The sequence below is a fragment of the Nicotiana tomentosiformis genome, chromosome 11, assembly GCF_000390325.3.
Source record: "Nicotiana tomentosiformis chromosome 11, ASM39032v3, whole genome shotgun sequence".
NCBI classification, from domain to species: domain Eukaryota; kingdom Viridiplantae; phylum Streptophyta; class Magnoliopsida; order Solanales; family Solanaceae; genus Nicotiana; species Nicotiana tomentosiformis.
Window position 1 is genome coordinate 113,481,019 of NC_090822.1, and position 10,285 is coordinate 113,491,303.

General features: G+C 37.9%; 1 long non-coding RNA gene across 1 annotated transcript; it reads left to right on the plus strand.

The window, feature by feature from the left end:
- The first annotated feature begins 195 nt into the window (after positions 1–195).
- Positions 196–9,140, plus strand: LOC117280354 (uncharacterized). Its single transcript, XR_004510886.2, has 3 exons — positions 196–368; positions 481–564; positions 8,947–9,140. It is a non-coding gene; the product is annotated as an uncharacterized lncRNA (long non-coding RNA).
- The last annotated feature ends 1,145 nt before the right edge of the window (positions 9,141–10,285 follow it).

Consider the following 10,285-nt stretch of genomic DNA (forward strand, 5'->3'; position numbering starts at 1 on the left):
GAGATAGAGAGAAGGAAGAGTATTTCTTCTTCAATTGTGTGTATTTTCTTATCTATTACAAGGCCTTTATATAGGCATGAAAAGTGAAGAAAAATATGTCATTGAATATGTCATTAAACATTTGAAAAGATTATGGAGGAAGAGTAGACATCCACCATAATTTGATTTTTCTTATAATAAATACATCCCTTTTACTTTTTAATAAAGAAAAACACGAATCAAATACACATATCTTCTCTAAAACAAAATAAACAGACATGTTTCCTTCACAATTCAACAGCACTCAAATCAAACAAAGCTAGGGTATTGCCTTTCTGCCCCAATTGCTGATTATCCCCTCTACTGCGTCTTCCTTCTTCTTTTACGCGGTATATTCTTTCTCCTTCTTTCTTCTTCTTTTCTATTCTTTTTTTGCCCTATTAAATTTTATATTTTGTGTAACAATTCATACAAAATCCAATTTTTAATCATTGATTCTAGGGTTGTCCCACATTTTGATCTCTATTCTCTTTGCAACTTGTGCTTTCCAAAATTTCAAAGGCTAAGCCCCAACAAATCGACAAGGTATGTGGTCCTATTTTCTTATTTTTAGTTTCTTAGTGCGGATAATATTCTCAACAGAATGGTGAATTTAGAGATCTTCAGATTATCAACCTTTGTTTTTTAATTGATTGTTGTCATTTTTTTTTTTGATAAAGTAATTGGCTTTGGCTTTGCTAGCATCTAAATTTGGCTATCGGGTAAATTAGCAGATGGCACAATATATAAGGATAACTAAAGTAGCTTGAGTAGCTAGCCAATTAACATATCCATGGGCGAGTTGGATACCCTTTTTTTTTCTTTCTAATTTTGCATTTTTGTGTATCAATACATCTTCATAGGCAGCATATTTTATATTTCTAAGAGGCCGCAAACTTACAGTAAAGGTGGTCAAGAAATTCAAAAGGGAAAAACAGCATGAAATGATATCTCTGTTGAGCCTTAACAACTAAAGATAAATTAATATTTGTTTTAACCAATGTCTTCGAGAGATCGCCAAGCCGTTTCAAATTAATTACTCTACTGGATGCATTCTCTAATTATGTGCGAAACATGGACAATGCATTCTCTAACTTGAAAGGGCTTGGCGATCTCTCGAAGACATTGGTTAAAACAAATATTCACAAGACATAGGGTCTTATTTATTTGCTTGTGAAGTTAAGTTTGATATTACATGTGTCTTCTGCAACAGTAGAAAGTGCTTTTTCTTCAATGAAGTTTAATAAAAGTGACTTGCGAAGCAGGATTGGTGATGACTTTTTGAATGACTATTTAGTTTGTTATATAGAGGATGAAGTATTTGAAGTGTACCTAATGATGCGATTATTGATCGTTTTCAGAACATGACAAGTCGTCGAATGCAATTGAAATAATAATGTTTATATTCAAATATTATGTTTGTGTGGTTCGTTACTTTTTAAATGTATATTAAATATCAATATTCGTTCTTTAGTTTTCTTGTTGTTGTATATTAGTTTTGGGTCACCGTCCTATTTTAAAATTTAGAATCCATACACTTCAAATTCTAGCTCTGCCCTCTGTGTATTAAACTATCCAACTTTATGCGATGCTTCCTTTATCAAACTAATTTTTCTATTATTGCTTTAATATATTTCTTTCACCATCACTACTATAATATATATTGGTCAAACTAATATTGTAAACTCATGTTCAATCAAATACTGACAGATAAAACGAGAGGGACATAATATACCAGAAATTCCATTTCCTTTTTGAAAAGGAAAATTGTTAATTCTTTATCCAATAGCTTGCACATCCATAAATTATACCAAAAGTACAAAATACGGTATTTTAACTTCATAAAAATGTCATCGTGTTTGTCTTTAGCAATGAAGAAAGTCAACAAGATTGTCCAATTTTCAATCGTAAATCACACATAGGACATATATATATATATATATATTGCCTTTCTTTCTATAAACTAGTCTATGATATGATCAGTGAGATTTAAGCACCAAATATATTTTTATTAACTCAGAAGGTAAGCTTACCTAAAACCAGAATAAAGAAAAGGAGGGTGAATGCGAAATGCTATCGAATATCAAGCAAGTTGCACGATTTAGCACGTTCTCAATAATTTTGAATATAAAACATATTTTACGAAAATTTCTTCCTGAGCAATGAATAAAAAATATCAAGTTGGTATTTTACACCTCATCCAAGTCTAGAAAATACTGGCACCCTGATATTAGATGATCCAACTAATGCTTAGAATAATCTTAGATAATTAACTATTCTAAATATCTTTCTAATATATGATGAGAAAATATCAAGTTCGGTTCACTTATTTAATGACGATTCTTGTAAGTACTGCATAAGATGATTATTGGACCATACCTACCAGCGGCATAGGGCTAAATATAGTGTCGATTTATAATCTATTATCACAATTTCAATCTATATGTGAGTTTGAGTCTGGAGCTGTATAAGTTATAACTTATAAGCACTACTTCAAAATTGATATTTACTATTTTCAAGTGTTTTCTACGTTATTTTTTAGAATATATATATATATATATATGATACTCTTCAACGAAACGGTGTACTATAGGATGACACCACTTGTTGAAGGTGTCCCTGTATGGACAAAATCTACCCTAGAATATTAGGGTAATATAGCATTAAGGGAAGAGTCAGCCGAGGTCGGTCAGGGAGCAGCAAGATTCGTGGTCGAGATGTCAACAATGATCGAGGTCGAGCACCGCCGACAGAGTAGTAACAGTTAATTTTTGAAATAGGATATTAAAGAGAATATTTTAGAGAATATTCACTGAAATATTCTCTTTAGTAGTAACAGTTAATTTTTGAAATAGGATATTAAAGAGAATATTTTAGTGAATATTCTCTTTAATATTTTCTGTAAAGAGAATATTTCAGTGAATATTCTCTGCACTTGTACCTTTAGGATTTGTTAGAGGTATGTCTCAAATAAATAAGAAAAGAGAGAAAAAATAAAGGCATGTAATATTCGATTGATAAGAACACTTTTCAGAAAAAGATTTTCTGTCTCTTATAAAGATACAAAGATTATATTTTTATCAAGATTCTTGCCCATATCCGAGAAGAGTTCGAACAAATCTTGGATTTATCTGTCATTCATCATTGTGAGGAGGAACATTCATCCAATCCATCCTTTATTGGATGAATCATTCCTCTTATTTACTTAAATGCCATTTATTGTTATTTATTGCTAGTTACACCTCCATCATTGCTCATTCTTTATGAACGTTTTGTACCTATCATTGTCAACGTTTCATTGGATCTGTCCCATCACAAGCACGTTTTTAAGATTTTCATCTAGAGTTATTATCTTTAACTAGATTTAACCCATTATTACATAAATTTAATAGTTTAGCTAAAGTTACACTTTTTGGTCAAATAATTTGGCGCCGTCTGTAGGGATTATCTAGTTAACTCTTTTAGTTTCTTCTAGATCTACAACTGACACTGGTCACTAACATAAAAAAGAAGAAGAACAAGAGCTCTTTTTCCTCTACATACATAGATCTAACATGGCATATAAAAGAGAAAAAAGAATGAGAATAATGATTGACCTCCCAACCAAGCTCATGAACATCATCCATGAGAGCTCTGAAGCAGTGGACGGGGACACAACGCCCAATATCCACCCCTCCCCAGGCGAGGTGGGTCACCCCTCCCCACTGTAGCATCATAAAATCTCTTGGTAAGACAGCCTCCACATCCGCGGTAGAGGAGGCACCACCAGCAATAAAGAAGCTCCTTGAGGCATGGCTAACTGATACGCTGACCAGCATCCTCCATAAGCCCATTCAGGATACGGCCACAGAAAACGTAAGAACTTGTGTTATCCACCAGCGAACGAGCAACATGGTCAACCTCCTCCTGCCGCAATGACAGATATTACTCACAATGTTTTTAGCAATGCAGGTGACGACGCCCTCACGACCATTCTAAAAAGGATGGAGGAAATGGAAAATGAGAACAAGGTACTTCGAGACCAAATGAGAGAACACCAAAAAATGATCGATAAAATACCGGGCGCTCCTAAGCTCTTGCCGAAGAGGGATGCCGGTCGATCGTCGAGCAGCCATACAGTGACAATGATGCCCCACATTCCATACCAAAGACCTTTAAAATGTCGCCCTATCTAAAAATATACGATGGTATAACCGACCCCGAAGATCATGTGACTCACTATGTCACCGCCGTGAAAGGCAATGACCTCGCTAAAGAACAAGTATTCCATTCCGCTAAAGAAATTCGGCGAGACCCTCACGGGAGGTGCATTGACCTGGTATTCATAACTGTCCGCACGTTCCATTGAAACCTTCGAGGAAATGGTCGATAAGTTCGTAACGTCCTATGCCGGGGCCAAGAAGGCCGAGGCGAGTAAATGACATCTTTGCTATTAAACAGTCTCCGGGAGAAGGGCTGAGGGACTTCCTCGCCCGTTTTAACCGAGTAAGAATGACTTTGTATAACGACCCAGTCGGTCATTTTGAGTATTACAGCCTCGTTTCTATTTACTGCTTAATTTATACCTTACAGTTGATTTATGACTTATCGGATTAGTTGGTTCGGGTCCGGAAGGATTTCGGAGTGAAATGAGACACTTAGTCTCATAATTAAAAACTTAAGTTGGAAAAGTTGACTGGATATTCACTTATATGTAAACAACCTCGGAATTGAATTCTGATAATTCCAATAGCTCTGTATGGTAATTTTGGACTTAGGAGCATGTCCGAAAAATTATTTGGAGGTTCGTAGTGGAATTAGACTTGAAATGGTGAAAGTCGAATTTTTGGAAAGTTTGACCGGAGGATTGACTTTTTGATATCGGGGTCGGAATCTAGTTCTGAAAATTTGCATAGCTCCGTTATGTCACTTATGACTTATGTGCAAAGTTTGAGGTCAATTGGACGTGATTTGATAGGTTCTGGCTTCGTTTATAGAAATTGAAAGTTTCGAAGTTCATTAGACTTGAATCTATGTGTGAATCGTATTTTTAGTGTTGTTGGATGTGATTTGAAGACACGACTAAGTTCGTATGATGTTTTAGAACTTGTTGGTATATTTAGTTGAGGTTCCGGGGGCATCGGGTGAGTTTCGGGTGGCTAACGAATTAATTTTGGACTTGGCATTCCAGCTGAAGAATGCTAGTTTTCTGTCACGGGTTTCCTTCTACTCGATCGCATGAGAATGTCCGCGATTGCGTAGGCTAAGTTGGAGCAGTGAGATTTTGTGTTATACTATCGTGTGAAGGCATCCGCGATCGCGTAAATTTGGCCAGGCTGTGCTACGCAAACGCGTGGGAAATGTCGCGTTCGCATAGGGGAATTGGAGAGGAAGTTCGGCCACGCGTTTGCTCTTTGCGATCGCGTGAAGAGGGCTGCGATCGCGTAGAGCTGGGGACTCTATGCTTCATGATCGCATGAAGGAACCGCGATCGCGTAGGGTCTTTTCTGGGCAGTGAAAAATTGTGCTTCGCGATCGCGTAGAGCAAATGACTGGGCAGAGAGTTTAAGTTCTGAAATCCATTTTTACCGATTTGGAGCTTGAGAATAGGCGATTTTTGGGAATTTTCAAGAAAAACTACGGGGTAAGAGTTCTTAACTTAATATTGGTAAAATTACCCGAATCCATGGTTATTTTTAACATTTAATTGGTGAATTAAGTTGAAAAATTATGAAAACTCTCTTGGTTTAATTTGAAGATTTGAGGGTATATTTGATGTCGGATTTGAGTAAAATTTATATGGTTGGACTCGTGGTTGAAGGGGCGTTCATATTTTGTGACTTTTGTCGGGTTCTGAGACGTGGGTCCCACGGGCGATTTTTGAGTGTAATTTTGGATTTTTGTGGAAAAATTATTATTTGATATGGAATAAATTTCTATAATTTGTGTTGAATAAATCAAATTAATTATGACTAGATTCGAGCCGTTCGAAAGTTGATACGTGCAGAATGGAATTTATGGAGCATTGTTTAACTTGCTCGACATCGGATTCAGCTTGTTCGAGGTAAGTAACTCTTCTAATCTTGGAGCTGAGGGTATGAAGCCTGAATATACGTATTATGTGAATTGTTTGGAGGTGACGCATATGCTAGGTGACGGGTGTGTGAGCGTGCACCATAGAAATTATGATGTAATTGTTCCGTGAAATTTTGTAGTCAAATAATCTTGGCATTTTCCATGCAGTTTTATGTGTTAAAGAGATTGAGCTGAGAATCATATTAAAAATCATGTTGAGGCTATGTGCCAGCATTATTGGGACCCACAAAGGTCATATTGCTGTGAATTATTTGTTTTAAATTAAAAATTTATACTCAGTCATATTCATTACATATCATATCTTAGTCTCTGTTGTTATTTATTGATACATCATATCATCATTTTCGGGCTATTTTCATGATATTGTGAGCCCATGAGAGAGAGATTCGATAGATTGATGACTGAGGGAGGCCGAGGGCCTGATTATGAGGATATTTTTGGGATTAGGCTGCACACCGCAGCATGACATGTTGGTTTATGTGTGTGTGTGTGTGTGTGTGTGTGTGTGTGTGTGTGTGTGTGTGTGTGTGTGTGTGTGTGTGTGTGTGTGTGTGTGTGTGTGTGTGTGTGTGTGTGTGTGTGTGTGTGTGTGTGTGTGTGTGTGTGTGTGTGTGTGTGTGTGTGTGTGTGTGTGTGTGTGTGTGTGTGTGTGTGTGTGTGTGTGTGTGTGTGTGTGTGTGTGTGTGTGTGTGTGTGTGTGTGTGTGTGTGTGTGTGTGTGTGTGTGTGTGTGTGTGTGTGTGTGTGTGTGTGTGTGTGTGTGTGTGTGTGTGTGTGTGTGTGTGTGTGTGTGTGTGTGTGTGTGTGTGTGTGTGTGTGTGTGTGTGTGTGTGTGTGTGTGTGTGTGTGTGTGTGTGTGTGTGTGTGTGTGTGTGTGTGTGTGTGTGTGTGTGTGTGTGTGTGTGTGTGTGTGTGTGTGTGTGTGTGTGTGTGTGTGTGTGTGTGTGTGTGTGTGTGTGTGTGTGTGTGTGTGTGTGTGTGTGTGTGTGTGTGTGTGTGTGTGTGTGTGTGTGTGTGTGTGTGTGTGTGTGTGTGTGTGTGTGTGTGTGTGTGTGTGTGTGTGTGTGTGTGTGTGTGTGTGTGTGTGTGTGTGTGTGTGTGTGTGTGTGTGTGTGTGTGTGTGTGTGTGTGTGTGTGTGTGTGTGTGTGTGTGTGTGTGTGTGTGTGTGTGTGTGTGTGTGTGTGTGTGTGTGTGTGTGTGTGTGTGTGTGTGTGTGTGTGTGTGTGTGTGTGTGTGTGTGTGTGTGTGTGTGTGTGTGTGTGTGTGTGTGTGTGTGTGTGTGTGTGTGTGTGTGTGTGTGTGTGTGTGTGTGTGTGTGTGTGTGTGTGTGTGTGTGTGTGTGTGTGTGTGTGTGTGTGTGTGTGTGTGTGTGTGTGTGTGTGTGTGTGTGTGTGTGTGTGTGTGTGTGTGTGTGTGTGTGTGTGTGTGTGTGTGTGTGTGTGTGTGTGTGTGTGTGTGTGTGTGTGTGTTGCTTATTATCATTTTTTTTTTTGTGTGTGTGTGTGTGTGTGTGTGTGTGTGTGTGTGTGTGTGTGTGTGTGTGTGTGTGTGTGTGTGTGTGTGTGTGTGTGTGTGTGTGTGTGTGTGTGTGTGTGTGTGTGTGTGTGTGTGTGTGTGTGTGTGTGTGTGTGTGTGTGTGTGTGTGTGTGTGTGTGTGTGTGTGTGTGTGTGTGTGTGTGTGTGTGTGTGTGTGTGTGTGTGTGTGTGTGTGTGTGTGTGTGTGTGTGTGTGTGTGTGTGTGTGTGTGTGTGTGTGTTGCTTATTATTATTATTATTATTATTATACTTATTATACTTATACTTAGATGTAAGATCCTTAGTGAATTCAGATGGTATAAAGATACCTTTATGAGTAGAGTTATGGAATTACCAAGATCTATCACATATTTACCATGAAAGTTCCTAGGCTCTAATACCAAGACCATATACTATACTATATATACATCTTAAGATATATACTATACATAATATATACATCTTAAGATATATATATATATATATATATATATATATATATATATATAAAAGCTATATTCGGGGTTGCCCGCCTGCAGCAGGTCTTATAGGTTTTATATAACACGTGAGTTATCCATGCGGATCCAAATATTTATACTATAACACGTGAGTTGTCCTTGCTGATCTAGATATTTATACTATAGCACGTGAGTTGTTCGTGCAACACGTGAGTTGTCCGTGCGGTTTATAGCGCTTGGGCTGAAGGAGCCCTTCCGGAGTCTGTACACACCCCCAGTGAGCGCAGGTACCTACTGAGTGCGAGTGCCGAGCGATTGAGATGACTGAGTGACTGAGAGGACTGAGAAGACTGAGTGAAATGATACTCTGAGAGTATGCATATGGTTTTATCACTGAGTGCATCGCATTGACATGTACATTTGACATACATGCATAGAGATGCATTTTCCTCATGTTGTACGGTATCACGTCATTCATGATTTCTCACACATATTGGCATATGTGCATAGTGATGTATTTTTTTCACTAGCTATCTGGAAAGAAAATGAAACATCTTAATCATTATTGAAAGGACTTTTGGGAAAATTAATGTTTTCAAACTTATTCATATTTTTTGCAATTTCGGTAACGATTTGGGTTTTCATTGATGTACTTGGAAGGCAGAACTATTTTCAGAAATCATGATTAAGCTGAGCATTTTATCTCTGAGTTACTTCTTTTGTTACTTGCTTATGTTGTTATGAATTATTGTTGGTTATTGGTGGTGGACCCGACCTTGGTACAAGCTCGTCACTACTTTCAACCTAAGGTTAGGTTTGTTACTTATTGAGTACGTGAGGTCGGTTGTACTCATACTACATTTCTGCACCTTGCGTGCAGATGTTGGCTGCTGATGTTGCTGTATTTGTTGGGAGCTGGATCTGAAGATGTACCTGCGTTCCGGTTGTTGTCTCTTGTTCATGGTAGCCTTAGATTCATAGAACTCTGTTTATGTACTTTTCAAACAGATGATGTATTTACTTCATACCAACTTTGTAAACTCTGTTCTTAGAAACTCATGATTTGTACTACCAGTCCTTGGGGAATGTATAAGATTTAGATATTTTCTTTTACTTAATTATCTTGTTAAATTACATTGGAATTGGATAGTGGATAGTTGGCTTACCTAACGGGTTGGATTAGGTGCCATCACGACTAGTTAGATTTTGGGTTGTGACAAGTTGGTATCAGAGCTCTAGGATACATAGGTCTCATGACTCATGAGCAAGTTTAGTAGAGTCTTGTGGATCGGTACAGAGATGCCTGGTCTTATCTTCGAGAGGCTTCCGAACCCTTAGAAAAATTCCACTTTCTTGTATTCTATCGTGCGGAATTGATTCAAGTTGAAACATAACTCTTTGAATTCCTTCCACGTATTTGTGAGCGCGCGGTATTAGTTGTGCATCACCGGCTTGTGATTCCATGATCGAGATTCATGATATATATTCTGTGTTTTGGTGATGGGCCAGTCTGGAGGACTTGAGGCTAGGGGTAGATCGCAGCTTAAGTTCGGTAGCTTCAGTTGTGTGAACTTGTACATTTGGACTCATATTTTCGGTAGTGTCCCTATGAGTGGAATTTATGGCTCGATGAGCGGTTGAATGGCTATATGATAAGTATGATGTGATTGCAGGATATGTTCAAATGGGTTGAATGTGACGAATAAAGTTTACTTGTGACTCAAGAGTTTGCTATTGGGTACTTGATTTCTATCATTTGACATATAGTCTCGAATTGTGAGTGTATTGAAGGTTGTTTCACGTTGTTAAATTATGGGATAAATTAAATTCTCATATCTTATTAATAAATTTGTACTCAGAAATATTAAGTGATTGCATAGTAATTGTGGTTGCGAAAGAGTATAACAAGATGCCAATTTGAGTCTAAGCAAGTGGGTTATCCCCTGATGAGTAATCTACGTACGGGTATTCCTTATAATATTGAGTGGAGAGTTTCTTTTTTTTTTTCCAGCGGGGCGTAGGTGTTGAGACTTGAATTTGAATCTGGTTGAGAAAGTTGACTTGAATGTCGAGAGAATGAATGCGAGTTTAGCGGATGATTGAGGTATTTTATGGTTGGCGTTGCATGAGCTTGAGAAGAATTTTTGTTAAACTGACTGCGGTATTATGGATAGAGTATGGGTACTGTGAGTTATCGAGTGTTTTAATTTATGGCTTTG